General features: G+C 45.8%; 1 long non-coding RNA gene across 1 annotated transcript; it reads left to right on the top strand.

The window, feature by feature from the left end:
* Positions 1 to 7,667: 7,667 nt before the first annotated feature.
* LOC310888726 lies at positions 7,668 to 23,589 on the top strand. Its single transcript, XR_014576101.1, has 2 exons — positions 7,668 to 15,959; positions 19,141 to 23,589. It is a non-coding gene; the product is annotated as an uncharacterized lncRNA (long non-coding RNA).
* The last annotated feature ends 366 nt before the right edge of the window (positions 23,590 to 23,955 follow it).

The raw sequence follows: 23,955 nt of genomic DNA, 5'->3' as shown, positions 1-23,955 counted from the left end.
AATTATTATTATTAAATAATAATATTAAAGGGAAAAGGGAAAGGGGAAAAGGGGAAAAACAAACGAACAACAAAAAAAACAACAAGGAAAGGCCATGTGGAAGTGCAGAGGAAAGAAATTACTCTCTACTTCCCACAAATGAGCGATGCTTGACCACGTCCTTGAAGCAGGGCCTCAACGCACGTTGCCAGTGTTCGGGAGGACAGACGTTTTCACAAGAGCCCACCCCTCCCCTCTTCCTCCTTTTTCCACCTTTTATTGCTGAGTGTGACATCATATGGTATGGAATATCCCTTTGGTTGGTTTAGGTCAGCTGCTCTGGTGATGTTCCTTTCTTACTTTTTGCCTACGCCCAGCCTGCTGGCTCTGGGGGGGTTAGAGAGAGTCCTGATGCTGTGCCAGTATTGCTCAGCAGTAGACACAACACTGGAGTGATACCACTGCTGTTCTAGCTACAAGTGCAGAGCACAGCACTGTATGGGCTGCTGCAGGGAAAGTTAACATCCCAGCTAGACCCAGTGCAATCCCTTGGATGCCTCCTCAGAAATTCGTCTAAATTTGGTGGTGATTATTTGATAAAAGATAAAATGAGGCGCTATTGTAACCAGGAGTGGAATCAGTACGAATTAGATGGTGGAGAATGACGGCCAGAAAACGGATCCTTTAAGTATGATACCATTTGGCAATTGCTGTTATTTTGCCGGCGGGAAGGAAAGTGGGAGGAAGTGATGTATGTTAATGCTTTGTTGTGGTTTAACCCGGCCGGCAGCTAAGCACCACACAGCCATTCGCTCACCCTTCCCCCTCCCTCTCTGGGATGGGGGAGAGAAACAGGAAAGTGAAGCCTGTGAGTTGAGATAAAGACAGTTTATTAAGACAGGAAAATAATAATAATAATAATAACAATAATAATAATAATAGTAATAATAATAATAACAACGATAATAGTACTACTACTAATAATGTGTACGAAACAAGTGATGCACAATGCAATTGCTCACCACCTGCTGATCAATGCCCAGCCTATCCCCGAGCAGCCGGCCCCCCCACCCCGGCTAGCCACCCCTATATATTGTTTAGCATGATGTCAGATGGTATGGAATACCCCTTTGGCAAGTTTGGGTCAGCTGTCCTGGGTCTGTCCCCTCCCAGCTCCCGCTGCACCTTGGCTTGGTATAACCAAGGACACCAATTCTTTGGCTTGGTGTAAGCACTGCTCTGCAACAATTGAAACATCAATGTGTTATCAACACTCTTCTCATCCTAATCCAAAACATAGCACCCTACCAGCTACTAGGAGGAAAACTAACTCTATCCTAACTGAAACCAGGACATGCTTTCATGTCGCTGTATTGGGACTTGCAAAGTCAGACGTAGTACTGATTCTGGGAAGATAGTGTTATGTTACGCGCTGAAAAGAAAGGGAAAAAAGAGAATGATAAACTCCCTAAAATTTATCCGAGTCCAGAACAAGAAGTTCAGTTTTTGGTACCCTCAGCACCACCACCGCAGTATGGACTAGAGGCCTCCCCTATCTCTGGGACTTCCGTGGGGATGCCAGAGACTTCCCCTGGGAGTTGGATTTCTGAGGTCTCTACTAGGACATCGGAAATCTTCCCCAAAACTCAGACTGCAGATGGTTCTACAGAGGTTTCTGCAGGGACAGAGGTTTCTTCTGAAGCTCGGGCTCTGAGTATCTCTGCAGGCATGTCTGTGGGTGTTTCTGCAGTGGGTATTTTGGCAGACGTTTCGGCAGGGACATCAAGAATCATTCCTGGGGCTCAGACTGTAGAGGTCCCCCCAGGGACAGAGATCACTCCTGGGACTCGAGCTACAGAGGTTCCCATGGAAACATCGGAGTCCTCCCCTGAGGCTCGACCTGCAGATGTTTCTGCAGGGACATCAAAGGCCCCTCCTGAGGCCCAGGATGATTCTAATTATAGCCCAATAGCACTTCGAACCCGACAAAGGGTATGGCCAGTTATCCAGGCTCCGTTAAGACAGGCAGTGGGACCAGAAGGAGAATCTCTTTTTGTTCATGTTCTGTTTACAACATCGGATTTGTTAAACTGGAAACACTCTGTTGGACCTTATAGGGAGAACCCGGCAGAAATGCATCAGTTGTTAGAAACTATTATGATTTTCCATAACCCTAACTGGGGGGATATGCAAGCCCTGTTAAACACATTGTTGACTGTAGAAGAAAAGAGAATGGTATTAGAGAAAGCTCAGGCAGAAACGAAGAACTTGTACCCGAGAGGAGGTAGAGGAATTGTTACCTATTAAGAAAGATCCCAAGTGGGACCCAAATACTGGCAGGGGTCAGTGATTAATAGAACAATATCGACAATTAATCCTACATGGGATTCAACACGGAGTACCAAAGACAAAAGACCTCTCTAAATTATACGAGGTCTGTCAGGGCCTGAATGAGAATCCATCTGCTTTTTATGAACACCTCTGTAAAACAGACAGAAAGCGGACAGATTTAGACCCAGATGAGCAGGTGAATGACTGACTATTTGCCATGCTGTTCATAGGGCAAACAGCCCCAGACATCAGGAAAAAGCTGTAAAAGAGTGAGGAGGCGGATGGACGAATGTCAATATCACAGCTGATCAACAAAGCCTATAAGGTTTATAACAAACGGGAAGCAACGAAAGACAGAGAAAGAATGAAAGTACAGGCGTCACTGATAGCAGTGGCTATGAGAGAAGGAGGTAGAAGTAGGGGTGAACGAGAGGAATTTTCAGGGAGGCAAGGGCGAGAAAAGGCAAGGGAAGCACAGCGAAAAACTCACTTGGGCCCCAACCAGTGTGCTATCTGCAAGAAGGAGGGGCACTGGAAGAAAGACTGTCCGCCGAGGAAGAAAAAGAAAACAGCAGGCAGTGAGAAACAAGAGCAGGCTTTGATTACGCTAGAGGACTCAGACTGAAGGAGACTGGGGGATGAATTTCCGATTTCCCCAGCAGATCCCCTGGTTCCAGTGAAGCTGGGGGGGAAAATAATTGGTTTTTTTTTAGACAGTGGAGCAACTCATTCAGTAATAATAGATTGCAAAGGACCCTTAAGTAAGACAAAAGTTCCAATTATAGGAGTGACTGGGAAATGGACTTGAAGACCCTTTTTACAGCCCATGGATTGTGAGATCAGAGGGAAGGTTTTGACACACCAATTCTTATATATGCCTGAATGTCCTCTCCCTTTGTTGGAAAGAGATCTGCTGTGCAAACTGCATGCACAGGTAACCTTCTCCACAAACGGAATAACAGTTAAAATTCCATCTGAGAACGCATGGAAGGCACAATTTGCTTATTGACAGAATCAAAGGCAGAAGAAAGGCTACAGATCCCTGAAGAGGTGTTGAATGCAGTGACTCCTTTCGTATGGGCAGGAAAACAGCCTGGGAGAGCGAAAAACTCACTTCCAATTCGTATTGAGCTAAAACCAGGAGCTGTACCGGTACAGGTACCACAATATACAATTAGCCTTACAGCAAGGAAGGGGCTGGAGCCTCTGATAAACAATTTCTTATCTTATGGATTAATCTGTGAATGCCAATCTAGCTTCAACACCCCAATACTGCCAGTAAATAAAACAAATAGCAGTGAATACAGGCTTGTGCAAGATTTGCGAGCTATAAACAAAATAACTGAGGACATCCACCCTGTAGTGCCAAACCCATATACCCTTATCATAGAATCATAGAATATCCCAAGTTGGAAGGGATCCATAAGGACCATCGAGTCCAACTCCTGGCACTACAAAGGTCTACCCAAAAGTTTAGACCATGTGACTAAGTGCACAGTCCAAATGCTTCTTAAATTTAGACAGGCTTGCTGCAGTGACTACTTCCCTGGGAAGCCTGTTCCAGTGTGCGACCACCCTCTCGGTGAAGAACCTCTTCCTGATGTCTAGCCTAAACCTTCCCTGCCTCAGCTTGACACCATTCCCGCGGGTCCCTTCTAACAACACTGTCCAAAAGATAATCTTATTTCACAGTACTGGATCTTAAAGATGCCTTCTTTTGTGTACCCCTGGAGCCTGATAGCCAGACTATATGTGCTTTTGAATGGGAAAATCCCACAGCAGGGAAAAAGACTCAAATGTGCTGGACAGTACTGCCACAAGGATTCAAGAATAGCCCCACATTATTCGGGACAGCCTTAGGGGCAGATTTAAACAATTGCCAAAGCAAGAATGAAGGAATCTTATTATAGTATGTTGATGACTTGCTGCTAGGAGCCCCAACCAAAGAAAAATGTTTACAGTTGACTATTAGCTTGTTAAATTACCAGAGAATGGCCGGATACCGAGTATTCCAGAAAAAAAGCCCAGATAGCTGTACTGAGTTGTCCTTTCCTTCACTTCTTCTCCTCCTCATCTAAGGAGGGGGAGTGAGAGAGTGGTTGTGGTGGAGTTCAGCAGCCTAGCACGGTAAAACCACCACAGACCTATTTGGCGCCCAACGTGGGGCTTGAAGGGTTGAGATAACAATAGAAATCATTAAAACTCTTACAACTAACACACTTACTTGCTAGTCACCATATTCAGTGTCCTGTTAATAGTGGCGTGTTTGATCATGTGTCATGCAATCCCTGTCATGTTCTCCTTTCTCCTCTATATCCGATCCGAGAATGTGCTACAATCTGTGTTCTTTTTTTTAAATCCGCTGTGCTGCCAAGACTGGCCTTGAGTTTAATCTGGCATTCAGGCTCTGCGCTGTTATCATTTGGGTCTCATGGAAACTATCTTTTAGAGAATGTTCAGAATTACACTGCCTTCCTTTCCTCATCTGGAAGTCATTTTATGAATAATATCAGGAATGGTGCCTCCTCCTTCTTTCACAGTGGGCTAATTACAACAGTCTCTGAGTATTTTGAATATCCATGTGTAACCCATATATTAAAATTTCTAATTCTGAATAACAGGTTTCCTCTTCTCTCTAAGATTAGTCGATTGTTTAGAAAGCTTACCCGGGAATCTGTCCCGAAACAGTCTTGTGGCAGGTGGCAAGGTGTGTGGGAGGATATCGGCAGGTACCTGTCACGGGTGTCTCCTCCAATAGTTTTGAACTTCACCCCTGAACTAATGCAAAATCCTAAAAACCTGATAGAATGTTTGAAAGTCGTATGCCCTGACCCTGACAATGCCGGAGAACGACAGCTTGCAGCACCCTGCTGGGTCCTGGCTTACTCCTATCAAACACTGTTTAACATCATCCAGCACCTTGAAGAGAGGGAGGAAGTCTCTGAATCTGATGACCAGATAACACATGCTGTGACTGACCCAGAGGATCAACCAACTATGGTATCAGTCGCCCCCATAGTCAAGTCAAAGCAATGGAAACGGAAGTCAGCTCGTTTAGTAAGGGAAGAAGCCTCTCCTAAGAAGGAGGGAGAAGGGGAGAAGGCAGGCACCTCTAAAGCAGAGCCATCACAAAAACAGCAGGAAGAAGAGATGGAAATCATAAAGGAATCAGAAACCACTCGATCCCTATCCCTGAGTGAGTTGCGAGAAATACGAAAGGATTTTGGTTGACACCCAGGTGAACACATCCTCACCTGGCTGCTTCGATGCTGGGACACTGGGGCTAATAGCCAACAATTAGAAGGCAATGAAGCCAAGCAGCTGGGATCCCTCTCTAGAGAAAGGGTCATTGACAAAGTAATTGGGAGAGGGACACAGGTTCTCAGCCTCTGGAGGCAACTCCTGGCAGCTGTGAAAGAAAGGTATCCCCATAAGGAAGATATCGTATATCAAGTAGGCAAGTGGGCCACCATGGATGAAGGTCTCCAGCATCTGTGGGAATTAGCTGTGCTGGAGATGATTTATAGTGATTTGGACAATGCCCAGACACCTCAAGATCCCGATGAAGTCCAGTGCACAACATCCATGTGGCGTAAATTTGTGCGGAATGCACCATTATCACATGCCAGTACACTGGCAGGAATTCATTGGGATGAGGGGATGGGACCAACAGTGTATACTGTATCCTGCCAGCTTCAAAAATATGAAGACAACCTCTCTGCTCCGCTACAGGCCTGTGTCTCAGCTGTGGAAAAACTGTCCGAAAGACTTGACCACCTTGTAGAACGAGCATATCCCTCCTCATCCAGACAGAGTGATTTTTCAGCCACTAAGAATCAGTATTTTCCTGCTCGAGAGAGAGAGTATCCAAGACGCACACCACGTGTCACCCTGTGGTTTTATCTGCGTGACCACGGGGAAGATATGAGGAAATGAGATGGTGTACCTACTTCAACCCTAGCTGCTCGGATACCTGAACTGAAAGGAAATACAGCAGAAAGAAGAGGGGCTCCTAAGAAAAATGCTGCTCCAGTGTCTGTTGGGCAGTTCCCCAGAGGCAGTAGAAGAGCTGATGTTATTCTTGACCCTGAGGAAGGGACCTCTGCTTCTCATTTGCAAGAATTAAGTGGCAAATACTCCAACCAGGACTAGAGGGGCCCTGCCTCTGGCCAGGTAGAGGAGAGGGATAACCGAATTTATTGGACTGTGTGGATCCGATGGCCTGGCATATTGGAACCACAAGAATACAAAGCTTTAGTGGACACTGGCGCACAATGTACCTTAATGCCATCAGGCTACCAAGGGACAGAACCCATCTGTATCTCTGGAGTGAGAGGGGGATCCCAACAATTAACTGCATTGGAAGCTGAAGTGAGTCTAACTGGGAATGAGTGGCAAAAGCATCCCATTGTGACTGGCCCCCAGGGCTCCATGCATCCTTGGCATAGACTACCTCAAGAGAGGGTACTTCAAGGATCCAAAAGGGTACCGGTGGGCTTTTGGCATAGCTGCTTTGAGCACAGAGAAGATTAGGCAGCTGTCTACCCGGCCGGGCCTTTCAGAAGACTCTTCCGTTGTAGGATTGCAAAGCAGGTACCAATCTCTACCACAACGGTGCACCGAAGGCAATATCGCACCAACCGAGACTCCCTGATTCCCATCCCTTTTCCCCTCCCTTTTCCCTTTAGTTAAATTGTTTAATTAATAACAATCTTTCCTTAATAAATATGTTTCCGTTTAATTAAATTATCCTTATCTTAACCCGCGAGTTGTTCTTTCCTTTACTTCTTCCCCTCCTCTTCTGAGGAGGAGTAGTGAGAGAGCAGTTGTGGTGGAGTTCAGCTGCCTAGCACGGTAAAACCACCACAATAGCCCAGCAGAAAGCATGGTACCTGGGATTCGATGTTTCTCAGGGACAGGAAGCACTAGGTCCAGAGCAAAAAGAAGCTATATGCCGAATTGCTGTTCCCAGTACAAAGAAGCAATTGCAAGGATTCCCAGGGATGGCAGGCTTCTGTCGAATCTGGATTGCAAATTTTGGACTAATAGCAAAGCTGTTGTATGAAGCAACAAAGGGGCCAGAAAATGTGTTGGAGTGAACTGCTGAGTGCCAAAAAGGATTTGATGATGTAAAAAGGGCCCTAGTGTCAGCACCAGCCCTGGGGCTGCCAAACGTGGAAAAACCTTTCCAATTGTTTGTCCATGAATGAAGAGGGGTGGCAGCCGGGGTAATGACCCAAATGCTGGGTAGTTGGAGGAGGCCTGTGGCCTATTTTCCAAACAGCTAGATGAAACAAGTAAAGGATGGCCATCTTGTTTGAGGGCAGTAGCAGCAACTGCTCTCCTAGTTCAGGAAGCAAGAAAACTAACTGTGGGACAACCTTTGACAGTATTTGTGCCACATGCAGTTCTAGCAGCGATGGAAGGCAAAGGAAACTACTGGCTATCCCCAAGTCGAATAGCTAAATATCAAGCTGTATTAGTAGACCAAGGAGACATAAAGCTGTCTGTGGTCAGCACCTTGAACCCTGCTATGCTCCTTCCAACCGAGGAGGCAGGAGAAATCCATCACGACTGTGTGAGTATTACTGAGCACACATATGCCAGTCGAGCTGGCCTTAAAGATGAACCGATCACTAATGTAGATCTTGAGTATTTTACAGATGGCAGCAGCTTCATGGAAAAGGGACATCCTAAAGCAGGATATGCAGTTGTGACCCTCTGGGACACTGTAGAAGCAAAGCCACTACCACAGACACCTCAGCACAGAAAGATGAATTAATTGCTTTGACTAGGGCCTTGGAATTAGCAGAAAGGAAGGCACTCAATGTCTATACAGATTCTAAATATGCCTTTGGAGTTTTGCACACCCATGGAGCCATCTGGAAAGAGCGAAGACTATTGACAACATCTGGAGGACCAATCGAGCATGGTCCAGAAATTTTACAGTTGTTGGAGGCAGTGCAAAGGCCCAAAGCTGTAGCAGTACTGCACTGTAAGGCCCACAAAAAGGGTGATCATGATATAATAACAGGGAACAGGAAAGCTGATTTAGCAGCCAAGGAAGAAGCCAGAAGGGCACCAGGAGACCTACAAGGCATGTTAGTCCCCTGTGCAAAGACTTCACTTAATCCACCACAATATTCCGCTAAAGAGATCCAGTTAGCAGAAAAGCTAAAATGTACGAAGCGAAAGGATGGATGGTGGGAGACCCCCAACGAACAGATACTAATAACAGAGACTATGACTGAACAACTAATGAAAGACTTACATGAAGGAAAGCACTTTGGTGCTGATGCCATGGTAGATAGTCTGAAGTGCTTTTCAATTGGACCAAAAATGCAAACTATAGCAAACCAAATAATGCAAAAATGTCCTGTATGCTGTGCTAACAACCCCAAGATTCAGCCAAAATCACCACCAGGGGAGACAAAAAAAGGAATGAAGCCTGGGAAATATTGGCAAGTAGACTTTTCTGAATTGCCCAGACAAGGACTATATCGATATCTTCTAGTATTGGTGGACACATTCACTGGATGGCCAGAGGCCTTCCCTTGCTGAACTAATAAAGCTAGGGAAGTTATAAAGGCTTTATTGAAAGAAATAATCCCACGCTTTGGAATACCAGAGGGATGCTCCTCAGACAATGTGACCTCATTTTATATCACAAGTACTTCAAGAAATATTGAGGACATTACAGATCAAGTGGGATTTACATACCACTTGGAGACCAAAATCAAGTGGGCAGGTAGAAAGAATGAATCAAACACTAAAAAGACAGTTGACTAAAATTTGCCAGGAAGCTCAGCTAAAGTGGCCAGAAGCCCTACCAATAGCTCTGATGAGAATTAGGATAGCCCCCAGAGCTAAAGAAAAAGTTAGCCCATTTGAATTATTATATGGCAAACCGTATCCAATAAATGAATTGGTGACAGAAGGGAGTCAAATGCATGTCAAAGGGGAGGGTTGGGTCAGACAATATTTGCTGTCTTTGTCTGCCATGTTGTCCTCTCTCCATAGATATGTACTGGAGCGATTACCAATTCAAATCAGTATTTTCAGTCTCTTTGTATATTCCAGAAAATTCCAGTCATAAAGAGAGCCATGATGAGCTCTTCAATATTTTCCTTCTGGACTAGTGCTCATTCTTCAAATACAAATGCCTGAATGGCAGAGGGTAACTGATGCCAGATTTACATTCTTCTGCTTATTTTAAGTCTTGTTTGAGTTCAGGATGATCCACTGTTTCACAATAAGCAGATGGTTATTGCATAACTTTGGGTACATGATCTCCCTACACATTTAACTCAAAAACCATCTTTTTCAATAAAGTTCTTTTTGCTAATTTTCTATTGCTAAGAACTGGGAATTTGCAGTCTCATTTCTCCTAGCTGCTACTGACTTAATGTATTGATTTGTCATCCTCTGCTGCCCTGGGTCCCAGGCATCTGTAACACCATCTTTTCATTTAATAAATTATCTGTGTTTTCAAATGAAAGACAGAAAAGTAAAGAAATACATGACTGTTGATATGGTTATACTGTGGCAGAATATACAGTACTAGGGATGATATTTATGATATTTTTTTTGTGCTGCCTCGAATACTGAAATACTCAAATACTGAAAAAAATAGATTAATGTGGTTAATAGTTACAAGGCACAACATAAATTACACGCAGTGGACTCATTCTAAGTCTTATGGCAGTTTTTCTTGTTCAAACATAAATCCATTTGACAAAGAGCTCACATACAAAAGTTGTTTTGCAGTGGATCACTGGATTGTCTCAATAGAACTGAAGGGTACCCCCATTTAACTTAGCTGTTTTAGTGGTCAAACCTATGAAGACAGGTATTTTTTGTCAGGAAAATTAGGCAACAAATATTTTGGAGCATATTGGCACTATTAAATCAAGTGGTTTCAAAATGGTGCAAGGTGTTTCTTCCAGAAGTTGATGAGAAAGTCTATTTCATTTCCTGTGCGATAAACGTATATTAAGCTAGGAAGCTTGAAGGATCACCCTCAAACAAAGGAAAGAATATTTCATTGCAATGACACTATGCTGAAAGATCTGACACTCCAAAACATTAAGATCCCTATCTGCAAATCCCAGATGGAATTCTGCAACATGAAAGACAATTTTTCATAAAAATAAATGTTATATAAATATTTCTATTTTTTAAAGTCATTTTACCAGAAATTTTTATCATTTTATCATAGAATGCATTTGGATAAATATACAGCAGTCTTAAACCACACAAAAATATTTCTAGCCTGACCTTTTGTTTCTATTGCTACTTTATTGCCCATAGCTTAATTTCAAAACTATAATTTTATTTTACTTTAATAATGTACTTGCTGAAATCTCCTGGCATATATTACAAGTCTGTGAGCTAGAGTCCTTGAGCCCTTGTCCTTAATAGGCTTGGAATTGCTTCCAGGAGGTTTTACTCCATCACTTTTCCAGGGATCAAGATGAAGCTGACTGGCCTGTAGTTCTTCAGATCCTCCTTCTGGCTCTCCTGGAAGATAGGAGGGACATTTCCTTTCTTCCAGTCCTCGGGAACCTCCCATGGTCACTATGACCTTTTATAGATAATTGAGAGTGGCATCACAGTGACATCAGCTAACTCACTCACACTCATAGGTACATCCCATCAGGTCCCAGGGACTTGTTTGCATCCAATTACCAGGGAAGCTCATGGAGCAGATTATCTTGAGTGTCATCAGGCGGCACTTGCAGGGCAACCAGGCGATCAGGCCCAGTCAGCATGGGTTTATGAAAGGCAGGTCCTGCTTGACGAACCTGATCTCCTATGACAAAGTGACACGCTTAGTGGATGAGGGAAAGGCTGTGGATGTGGTCTACCTTGACTTTGGTAAGGCTTTTGACACCGTTTCCCACAGCATTCTCCTCAAGAAACTGGCTGCTCTTGGCTTGGACTGGCGTACGCTTTGTTGGGTTAGAAACTGGCTGGGTAGCCGGGGCCAAAGAGTCGTGGTGAATGGAGATAAATTCAGTTGGAGGCTGGTCACTAGTGGAGGCCCCCAGGGCTCAGTACTAGGGCCAGTCCTCTATAATATCTTTATCGATGATCAGGATGAGGGGATTGAGTGCACCCTTGAAAGGATGCAGGACATGGACTCCTGATGGTTCTTGAACAGGAGACGTTTATTGCCATTTTTCACTACTACATATACTTTCCCCGTAGCCCCATGCTCTGTCCACGCACCCGAATCTGTCATACAATTGGTTAGAGACCCTCAGACACGCGACTTGAGCCAGCCAGCAATTGGCCACTGCCTAAAGCTCATCTTTAACACTGTAGACAATTTACTTTATCTCGCCCTTGCTCAAGTTTTTGGTTCTACCGCTGTTTTCCTCATTATCTCTAATTCAGGGACGTGTGAAACAGCGCAAAGCCACCTGCGAATTCCTTTCCCACAATTCCCCCTTTTTTATTTTCAACCAACCAAAAGCTTTCTATAGATTTTTCCATCAATCATGGCAGACATTGCAATAAGCAAGGTACAATAAGCAACAGGGTGAAAATCACATGCAGAACTACGATTGTAAAGTAGCGTGCCTACTAGATTCTTCATCAGTCAACAAGCCACTAAGCACTAGGGATGTTGCTTTGCAGCGATGCTGCTTCTCACTCACACAGCACAGTCACACAATCACACAATCACGCAAAGAGGCCTCTTGCACTTCTCATTCATGCCACAAGAAAATATCACTTAAAATAACTTGTCCGTGGCTTCAGGAGGTCCTTGTCTACTCCCGTGGTGAGCGGCTGAGAGTGGAGACCCCTCCAAGGAAAATGCTCGGGGTGCACCTAGGGGCATCCGTTCCACAGTCGATCCCACAGCCAAGCAGAGCAGCTCCTGGTGCAAGGAATGATGCTATTATAGTTTTGTATAATTATAACAAAGAGATGCATTGCAATTAGGAGCAAGTGTGGCGTTGACCATTTGTGTCATGGTGTGTTTTTTTGCCCGAGCAATTAAACCTTACACATGCAGTTGCTGTTTCACATCCCAGGATATCTAATTCCTGTGGCTCTAGGGATGCTTGCGGCAAGTAGACAGTCTAGTCTTTGTTATCTGCCAGGTTCCCCACCAGACATGTCGTGAATGGGTCATTAGCACTAGCCAGGGACAGGCATATCGCTTCTTGTCCTGGCATGTTGGCGAGGGTGACCCAGATGTTGCGGCGTGGTTGGATGGAGACCCAGGCCTGGCAATAACCGATGACAGCGGCGATTGTGAGGAGGAGGCCAACCATGGCCTTACCCCCCTTGCTGGTACCCATCTTGGTCTGTGACCTGTGGAGACACAAGCATACCCTCGACCCCAAGTTATTAGAGGATGGGGTCCCTCCCAAAGACCTGTATTTAAATTTTCTGCCATCACTAAGGCCTGCTCTGCTTGGGGCACCTGTGACAGCGCAGAATTCATATTTTTGTGATGTTTCGCTATGGGCGGTACCTCTTCATGAGGAAAGGGTAATGATAGGTGAGTCATTATGTAAAGTGCCTTTCCCAACCTGTTCTCTGCTGTTTCCTGGGTGTCTCCCCCTTTTTGTTTATTTAGCAGTGTTTTCACGGTGCGATGTGTGCGCTCAACAATGGCTTGACCCATGGGGGAATGAGGAATGCCTGTGATGTGTCGGATACCCCAAGTTCGAAAAAAGGTTTGAAGGGAGTGATTACTATAGGCGGGGCCATTGTCGGTTTTAATTTCCTTTGGGATGCCTAGCACTGCGAAAGCAACACGGAAGCGAGCCTGGACATGGCGACTAGTTTCACCTGCTGCAGCTGTCGCCCAAATAGCATGAGAGAAAGTATCTACCGATACGTGAACATATTTCAAGCGACCAAATTCTGGAATCTGCCTTATGTTGGTCTGCCATAACTGTAAGGACCGTAGTCCTCTAGGGTTTACCGTTAACGACGAGGTCGAAACATGTTGTTGACAGTCAGGACATGTTTGGACAATCAATTTGGCGTCAATGATCGATATAGCGAATTGTTTCGCCAAGACTTTGGCAGATTGATGGAAAAAGGCATGGGATAACCGTGCTTGTTCCACCACCTTAGGCACCGGGGCAGTCAGGGTCATATTAGTTAGCTGGTCAGCGCATGCGTTACCCTCTGCAAAAACACTGGGTAACATGGTGTGGCTCCGCATGTGAATAATACAATACAGGTGCACTCACTGCTCTACCAAAAATAACAGCTCCTTAAATTTTAGAAACGAGTTTTCCCTTGGGATATGTCTCAAATGTGCCCTCTCAATGCACTGAGCGACACCTACAGCATATTGCGAGTCCGATACAATATTCAAAGGTACTTTTTTTTTTCTTTTTTCCTTTTTTCCTTTTTTTCTTTTTTCCCCTTTTTTCTTTTCTCTTTTTTCTTTTTTTTCCTTTTTTCTTTTTTCTCTTTTTTTTTCTTTTTGCTTTTGTTTTTTCTCTTTTTTCTTTTTTCTTTTTTCTTTTTTCCTTTTTTCTTTTTTCTTTTCTTTTTTTCTTTTTTCTTTTTTCTTTTGTTTTTCCTTTTTTTTCCTTTTTTCTTCTTTTTTTTCTCTTTTTTTTTGCTTTTTTTTTGCTTTCTGACTGCAATGTCCTCGATCACTGCATTGATTCGTCTCAAATCATGCAGTGATCTCCATTTCCCGCTCTTCTTCTTGGTGACAAACACTGGTGAATTCCATAAGCTGTTTATCGGAACAATATGCCCTTGTTGGAGTTGTTTTTGAACCAAGTCCTGCAGACTACTGCTCGGAAAAGAATCAATTGAGCAATTCTAGTTCCCTTTGGTATTGACAATGGTGGAGACGGTGTCCAAGCCATAGCTTGGATTTGTCCATTATAATCGGCATCAATTATCCCCGGCAAAACAAACAATCCGGTCAAAGTTGTACTTGATCATCTGTTGTGGTTTAACCCGGCTGGCAGCTAAACACCACACAGCCGTTCGCTCACCCTCCCCCCTCCCTCTCTGGGATGGGGGAGAGAAACGGGAAAGTGAAGCCGGTGAGTTGAGATAAAGACAGTTTATTAAGACAGGAATATAATAATAACAATAATAATAATAATAGTGATAATGATAATAGTATTAATAATAATAATGTGTAAGAAAACAAGTGATGCACAATGCAATTGCTCACCACCCGCTGACCGATGCCCAGCCTATCCCCGAGCAGCCCGGCCCCCCACCCCGGCCAGCCACCCCTATATATTGTTTAGCATGACGTCAGATGGTATGGAATACCCCTTTGGCCAGTTTGGGTCAGCTGTCCTGGGTCTGTCCCCTCCCAGCTCCTGCTGCACCCCCAGCCTGCTCGCTGGCAGGACAGAGCGAGAAGCCGAAAAGTCCTTGGCCTGGTGTAAACACTGCTCTGCAACAATTAAAACATCAGCATGTTATCAGCGCTCTTCTCATCCTAATCCAAAACATAGCACCCTACCAGCTACCATGAGGGAAAATTAACTCTGTCCTAACTGGAACCAGGACATCATCCTAGCAGCAATACACTACAGTCATTCCCAATTGGTCCTTTGACGTTGAATGGAATTTTATGAACATGAGTACCCCACAATGTGGCATCTGTTACTGTGGAGACATCCACTCCAGCACTCCCTCTGGTTCTTGCCGAGAGGGTGTCCACGGTGGTAACCATGGCAGTGGGGCTGCAGCGCAGAACCCTGCTCCACCGTGGTACTCCATGGGCTGCAGGGGGACAGCCTGCTTCACCATGGTCCTCACCACAGGCCGCAGGGGACTTCTGCTCCATTGCCTGGAGCACCTCTCCCCCTCCTCCTTCACTGACCTTGGCGCCTGCATGGCTGCTCCCCACTCCTCTCACTCTCCCAGCTGCTATGTGGCACAGCGTTTTTTTCCTTTTTTTTTTTTTTTTTTCTTTTCTCTTTCTTACATCTGCTCTCACAGAGGCTCAAACAACATCGCTTATTGGCTCGGCTCTGGTCAGCACCGGGGCCCTCACCTAACATGGGGCAGCTTCTAGATTCTTCTCACAGAAGCCACCCCTACGCCCCCCCCGCTACCAAAAGCTTGCCACGTAAACCCACTACATTCCAATATACTCTTACTTTACAATTATCACAATCTTCACAAACTTCACTTACATCAAAAAAAAGAATTCCCCACACCAAAATAAACATAACATCATCACAGCACCGACGAGGTGGACAATTTACACACACACCACCCCTTGTCCCTTCACCACACTAATATGAAACATATTCCTCACAATTGCTACTTTCTTAAATTCTTCACGACTGTTGCATTCACAAAAAAATCCAGTCCATGTTTTGCCCGTTACTTCTCTCGACTATTATCCTTATCTCAAATTCCTTGAGCCCCATGTTGGGCGAGTAAAAAACAATAAGTTATCATGGATTTGGGGTAGGAGGTTTGAAGAAACCAGTCTTCCAGCAGTATCGGACAATAAATGGCACAGAAACTATAGTAATGCTGATTCGTACTGGAGCAAACAATTTGTGAACAGCATATGCCAACAGAAATGTGCCTGTACCAGCAGCCCTTTTAGACTGCAGCAATGATTCACCGAAACCAAGTTTGAAGAGAACTGCAGTCATATCCACACCACTTGACACAGCCAGGTAGAAGATTCCTAGAGATACTAATGAAATTCCAACATGGAATGAAACTCCTACAGCACCATATTCTTTGAAAACTTTTTCAGCTGCTGGGATTTATTGAATTTCTTGTTTTCACTGCTGAGATCTGTGGCTGCCTTTTCAGGGGATCCACCCACATCCTTGGCCGAGCTGCCGGCGGCGGCCCGCAGCGCCAGCAGAGGGGCCGGCGGGCTGAGGGGGGGCCGGCCCGGGGTGGGGGGGGCAGCGGGGAAGCAGCGGCGGGGAGCAGGGGCCCGCGGGGCGGCGGGCCCGGGCGCAGCAGCAGGAGGAACATGGCAGTGCCCGGTGCGTGCGGGCGGGCGCTCAAACCTGAGAAACGCAGCAGCCGGCGGCGGGGCGGGCGGGCGGGTGCCCGGAGCTGACAGCGGGGCGGGCGGCGGCGATGGCGGCGCTGATGGCCGCAGTGGCATCGAGCGCAGAGTGGCCGCCATGGGTTGGGATATTGTCTCTGCCTCTATTCCCAAGTCTATCGGGTTTACTTCCTCTGGCGGTACGCATTGACCGCTTTTTATCTCACCCGCCTGTGTAGCCTGAGCGGCCGCTGTCTGTACCCTTTTTTCCGCTTGCCATGATCTCAGTGTCTCAGTTACTAAGTGCCAGGTCGTCATCACCTCAGCAGCTGTTGTATCTCCCCCCGAGGCAGCATCCCATATAGTTGTCCCAGCATTTTCCCAAGTTTTTAAATCAAACACCGCTGAAACTGTCGACAGGGCCCCATTGTTTTGCAAAAATTTCAACAGTAGTTTTATCTTAAACGGATCATATTTCACTCCCCTTTTTGTTAGTAGTTGCATTAATAGTTTTACTATAGCCTCTTCCTCTGCCGAAAGGCTAGCTCACATGATTAATGCCCAGCCGCTCACCTGTCCTTCAGGTGATGTCCCGGGGTTGAAGCTGCAGTCCAGCTGTGAGCTTGACTCGTTCGGCTGGGTTCTCTTTGGACGCTCGTGCAGCGCTGCTCCTCCCCTATCATGTCAGGGTCACCATGTGAAGGGATGAAAAACACGGACTCCTGATGGCTCTTGAACAGTAGACGTTTATTGCCATTTTTCACCATTACATATACTTTCCCCGTAGCCCCATGCGGGGGGGGGATAAGTTTGCAGACGACACCAAGTTAGGTGCGTGTGTCGATCTGCTCGAGGGTAGGAAGGCTCTGCAGGAGGATCTGGATAGGCTGGACCGATGGGCTGAGGCCAACTGTATGAAGTTCAACAAGGCCAAGTGCCGGGTCCTGCACCTGGGGCGTAACAACCCCAAGCAGCGCTACAGGCTGGGAGATGAGTGGCTGGAAAGCTGCCTGGCAGAGAAGGACCTGGGAATACTGGTTGATAGGCAGCTGAATATGAGCCAGCAGTGTGCTCAGGTGGCCAAGAAGGCCAACAGCATCCTGGCCTGTATAAGAAGCAGTGTGGCCAGCAGGTCTAGGGAGGTGATTGTCCCCCTGTACTCGGCTCTGGTGAGGCCGCACCTCGAGTACTGTGTTCACTTTTGGGCCCCTCGCTACAAGAAGGACATGGAGGTGCTCGAGAGAGTCCAGAGAAGGGCAACGAAGCTGGTGAGGGGTCTGGAGAACAAGTCTTACGAGGAGCGGCTGAGGGAGCTGGGATTGTTCAGCCTGGAGAAGCCTCAGGGGCGACCTTATCGCACTCTATAGGTACCTTAAAGGAGGCTGTAGCGAGGTGGGGGTTGGTCTATTCTCTCACGTGCCTGGTGACAGGACGAGGGGGAATGGGCTAAAGTTGCGCCAGGGGAGATTTCGGTTGGATATTAGGAAGAACTTCTTTACTGAAAGGGTTGTTAGGCATTGGAATGGGCTGCCCAGGGAAGTGGTTGAGTCACCATCCCTGGAGGTCTTTAAAAGACGTTTAGATGTAGAGCTTGGTGATATGGTTTAGTGGAGGACTTGTTAGTGTTAGGTCAGAGGTTGGACTAGGTGATCATGGAGGTCTCTTCCAACCTAGATGATTCTGTGATTTTTGTCCAATTTGTTTAAATGTTCTTTAACCTGATCCTCTTCCACCAAGGGTCTGTCTTTCTTGCTCTGAACTTTCCTCACTTGTCTCAGGGGTCTGGGATTTCCTAAGGCAAACTTTACCACTAAAAACCAAGGCAAAGAAGGCATTGATTACCTCAGCCTTTTCTGTGTCCCCTGTCACCAGGTCCCCTGCCCCATTCAACAGTAGACCTACATGTTCCCTAGTCTTCTTTTTTGTTGCAAAGGAAGGAAAAACAGGGGAAGATGCAATGTGGAAATGAGGAATTAAATGAGGAAAGGGTAAGTTGATCTGTGGCAGGGGATGTGGGAAGAGCTGTTTTGTTTAAATTTAAAAACAGGTAAAATGATTGCAGCATCTAGCTACAAGAAGCTTTTTTTTTTTTTTGCTTATAGCAAACTCTAGCTGTTTGTGTCAGCTGTTCTCGATCAGTGGGTACTTTGAACTTTTGTCTCTAGTCAACTCCTGATTAGGGAGCATCAAGCACCCATTTAACTCGTGCTAGGGAGAGATTTCTATAACTGGCTGGCCCAGAGCACAGCTCCCAGAGTGCAGTCAACAGCATCATGGAATCATAAAATCATATATATTGGAAAAGACCTTCAAGATCACCAAGTCCAGCCATCAGCCTGACCTATCAAGTCCCATCACTAAACCATGTCCTTTAGTGCCATGTTCACACGCCTTTTAAATACCTCCAGGGATGGGGAAACCATCACTTCCCCGGGCAGACTGTTTCAATGCTTGATCACCTCCTCCATGAAGAAATTCTTCCTAATGTCCAATCTAAGCCTCCCCTGGCGCAACCTAGCTGTTTCCTCACGTCCAGGGACTTTAGCAGGACCCCTTCTCTGAGAAAAGCCATATCCCGGTGAGAAATAGTACTAACCAGAGAGTAACCTCTATTTGTACTAACCAGAGTACTAACCTCTATTTGTAGGTTTTTACAGGGATCAGTTCCCTGTATTTGTAGGTTTTTACTAGGGTCTCCCATGGGAGATTCAACATTAGATTGAATTATTATATGGCAAACCATATCCAGTAAATGAATTGGTGACAGAAGGGAGTCAAATGCATGTCAGGGGGGAGGGTTGGGTCAGACAATATTTGCTGTCTTTGTCTGCCATGTTGTCCTCTCTCCATAGATATGTACAGGAGAGACTACCAATTCCATTGGATGTTCCGGTGCACCCATTCTGACCTGGACATCAGGTACTGATTCGAACCTGGAAAGATGAGCCTCTAAAGGAGAAGTGGAAAGGACCCTACACTATCTTGCTCCATACCTACACTGCAATCAAGGTGGAAGGGATCAAATCGTGGATTCACTACACCCATGCGAAGGCAGCACCACCACCAGAAGAGGAGAAGCAAGATCTAACATCAAAAGAAGCAAAAGAGACCTTGTGGCAAGTAGAACCGACCGAGGACTTGAAATTGCTGTTTAAAAGGACAAAATGGTTTCTGTTCTGATTATAATTTCCTTAACAGGGTCAACTTACAGTTTCAATACTTGGACACAGAATTCTATAGTTCAGTTAGCTTTAAACTTAACCCGCTTTGCAAACATATCATCTTGTTGGTTGCGTATGCATGTACCTGCCTCAGCTCATGAGGGAACTCCTATCTATGCCATACCACTCACTGTAAACAAGACAGACGTATGGCAGTTAGCAAACTCAAGCAATGCTAGTATTTCTCCTCCACTACAGTCTCCCTCTATCCCTGTGTACCCTATCAAGAGAGAAAATCTATCATGTGTATACTCAATTAATAGAAGTAAGGAAAATGTGGTCCAGGGATCATATGTGGGTTCCTGGAATCTAATTGGACAATGTAAAACGATGATTGTAGTTGAAACCACCAATTACGGTATCAAAAAAAAATTATGGAAGCAGAAGCGGACCTATCGGCCTCCACTAGTGGATATCCCCGGGAGGAGTATATTGGCTATGTGGTCCACGAGCATGTAAAGCACTTCCTCCTGGATGGTATGGGACTTGTGCCCTAGGAGCTGTAGTTCCAGACGTTAGACTCCATAAACATGCAGACATAAGGGGTTGGCTAAGATCACAGGCCATCTTTATGACACCTTGGGAGAAACGAGGAATTTATAATCCTCTTGCAAACAGAAATACCTGGTTTCATACTTTGTGGAGGGCCTTAATCCCCGCATTGGGAGTAATAGAACTCGAGAGAGCAATAGTAAATATTTCTGCAACTTTAGAAATCATAAGCAATGCCACTACTGATGCTCTTGGTCAAATACAAACAGAAACAGAACAAGTATCCCAAATAGCCTTAGAAAACCATCTTGCCTTAGATGGGCTACTTGCAGCCCAGGGAGGTGTTTGTGCTGTGATAAACCGCAGCTGCTGAGTCTATGTAAATGAGAGGAAGCAAATTCAAACAGACATTAACCAAATCTGGCAAGCATCCCACCTGTTTCACCAAATATCTCAGGATGCAACACTTGGTAGTGGACCAGATTTTTCCTGGCTGTGGTCATGGTTGCCAGATTTTGGATGGTTAAGACAACTGTTTTTAATTATTATAATAATTGTAGCAATGGTAGTGATATGTAGCTGTGTTCTACGATGCACGCCTAGTTGTTTGAATTCATATAGTACTTTATTCAGCAAACGCAAACCTCACCAAGTGATGTTAGTGAAACAAGATATAGATAACATAGAGTATTTCTTCAAATTAATAGAAATGGACAAGAACTATGCAGTGAGAACTATGAAGCCTAAAAGTGAGGTTCGTAGTCTCAAAGGGGGGAAATTGTAGTCCCAAAGCTGGGAAAAAACAAGGAAGCCTTGAAGAGAATAGGGAGGCCTGTAGCTTGTGTAGTCTTTCTATAGCTTGTGTAGTCTTTTAGCTGAGAAAATAAGGAAAGAGAGAGACAGGTAGCCTTGAGCTAACAGAAGCAACGAAGGGACAAAAGGTAAAAAACAAGAAGGAGAAAAACAGCTCCAGGCTGACCTATAGTAACCTTTTGCTCATTAAGGGTCATTAACATATTAAAAATCACACCCATCAAAATGCTAACGCATGCTAATGTGGGATTTGGTGTGCCCCCCCCCCGCTGGTCCTCTGTAATGCGCAAACTCAGTAGAGATAAATTAGGTGAGCTGTAATAGCTGACAAAAGTAGCTAAAGAGATTTTCACAAAGAGGTTTTCACAAGTCTGCCATGTATAAAAATAACAGTGATAACTGTGGCCTGCACTCTGCTGCTAAAGGGATGGAGAAAAATGCATTAGCGATATCAATTGAGGCGTACCACTTGGCTGCCTTTGATTCCAGTTCATATTGAAGTTCTAGCATGTCCAGCACTGCAGCACTCAGCGGTGACGTGACTTTGTTCAAGCCATGATAGTCCACAGTTAGCCTCCACTCTCCATTAGACTTTTGCACTGGCCATATAGGGCTATTAAGGGGTGAGCGAGTCTTGCTGATCACTCCTTGGTTCTCCAGTTGATGAACAAGCTTATGGATGGGAATCAGGGAGTCTCGGTTGGTGTGATATTGCCGCCGGTGCACCATTGTGGTAGCAATTGGCACCTGCTGTGCAATCCTACAACAGAAGGGTCTTCTGCGAGGCCAGGCAGGGTAGACAGCTGCTTAATCTTCTATGTACTCAAGGCAGCTATGCCAAAAGCCCACCGGTACCCTTTTGGTTCTTTGAAGTACCCTCTCTTGAGGTAGTCTATGCCAAGGATGCATGGAGCCTCCGAGCCATTTACAATGGGGTGCTTTTGCCAGTAATTCCCATCTAGGCTCCCTTTGGCCTCCAATACAGTTAACTATTGGGCTCCCCCTGTCACTCCAGAGATACAGATGAATTCTGCCCCTTGGTAGCCTGATGGCATTAGGGTACACTGTGCGCCAGTGTCTTCTAGAGCGTTGTACTCCTGCGGGTCCAGTGTGCCAGGCCATCAGATCCACACAGTCCAGTAAATCTGGTTGGCCCTTTCCTCTGCCTGGCCAGAGGCAGGGCCTTCTAGTCCTAGTTGGAGTGTCTGCCACATAGTTCTTGCAAATGTGAAGCAGAGGTACCTTCATCAGGGTCAAGAATAACATCAGCCGTTCTACTGCCTCTGGGGGACTGCCCAGCAGAAACCAGAGCAGTAATTTTCCTAGGAGACCCTCTTCCTGCTGCTGTATTTCCTTGCAGTTCACGTACCCGAGCGGCTAGGGTCAAGGTAGGTTCACCATCCCACTTCCTCATATCTTCCCCATGGTCAAGCAGATAAAACCACAGGGTGACACGTGGTGTGTGTCCCTGGTACTCCCTCCCTCGAGCAGGAAAATACTGACTCTTAATGGCTGAGATACAGCTCCATCTGGGTGAGGAGGAAGTTATATGTTCTTCAAGGTGGTGGACCTGTTGGGACAGTTTCTCCACAGCTGAGATGCAGGCCCGTAGTGGAACAGAGATATTTTCTTCATATTGCTGAAGCTGGCTGGACACAGCATCCACTGTTGGTCCCATCCCATCTCTCCAATTCATCACTGCCAGCATGCTGGCATGTGATGATGGTGCACTCCACACAAACATCTACCACATGAGTCACATGTACTGGACTTCGTCAGAATCTTTGGGTGTCTGGTCATTGTCCAAACCACGATAAACCATCTCCAGCACAGCTAATTCCCTCAGGTGCTGGAGACCTTTCTCCATGGTGGTCCACTTGCCTAGCTGATATACAATATTGTCCTTGCAATGATACCTTTCTTACACACCTGCCAGGAGTCGCCTCCAGAGGCTGAGAACCTGTGTCTCTCTCCCAGTTTCTCTGTCAATGACCCTTTCTCTAGAGATGAATCCCAGCTGCTTGGTTTCCTTGCCCTCTAGTTTCTGGCTACTGGCCTCAGTGTCCCAGCATCAAAGCAGCCAGGTGAGGATGTGATGATGTGCCGAACTTTTTGCTACCCTGAGCCAACGACCTGTCATGTTTTGACGAATGCTGTACTCTAGTGTACTTTTGCTCATTATAATATCATTATAATACCAAAACACACCTCCATCCCAAAAGCTACCCGCCTCCAAGGTGCGACCACCCCTCACCGAGCATGCGCTCTGAATTTCTCGGAGCCTATTCCTTTAAACGGAGACAGGAAAACTTTTCACCAATCGTAACTAAGATATGCTTGACTAGAGTCACTCAAGCTCCACCTAAAAGATAGAAAATAATATAAATTGGCCTAAGAGAGAGGGGATGTTGGGGAAGATACCATCGTCAGGGAAGATACCACCATCAGGGGAAGATACCACCATCAGGGGAAGATACCATCACGAGAGAATACACCATCCCGAGGACCTCCTGACCCCTGGGATCAGTCGATGGGCTGGGCCTCTCTTCCCCCCCCATTGGGACACCTTTGGGTGAGACTTGAACACTTGGTTATACTGTGTGTCTCCGCGGAAACTTAGAAATCTCTACAGAGTCTTTGTGCCTTTTAACGTGTTAATTTCCAGGCTGCACACCTGTGTATTTCATGCATGCTAGCTTGCTTTTGCAGACAGTAAATTATCGCCAGCAATCCAAAGAACCTGTGTACCTGTTGCTGTAATAAATTGCACTTAACTGCATTGTTCCTAGCCGTGATAGTTCTCATTGAACACGACTAGAGTAAGGGTGTGATACATTATTGGTGAATCCGTGATCGTGATAGTTCAGTACCCTGAATCCGACCGGACCCATAACGGTTAATCGGTTACACCCCTTAATGCGACAGCCAGGCCCCAGCACAGTGCGGCAAGCTGTCGTTCTCTGGCATTGGCAGGGTCAGGGCATACGTCTTTCAAACATTCTGTCTGTTTTTAGGATTTTGCACTTGTTCAGGGGTGAAGTTCAAAAGCATCGGAGGAGACAACTGTGACAGGTACCTGCCCATATCCTCTCATGTACCTTGCCACCCACCACCACACTGTCTCGGGGCAAATTCCTGCGT

The sequence above is a fragment of the Anser anser genome (assembly GCF_964211835.1).
Source record: "Anser anser genome assembly, chromosome: W".
In the NCBI taxonomy this organism is placed as follows: Eukaryota; Metazoa; Chordata; class Aves; order Anseriformes; family Anatidae; genus Anser; species Anser anser.
Note: the sequence above shows the minus strand (reverse complement) of the source record. Positions and strands in the feature narration are given on the sequence as shown.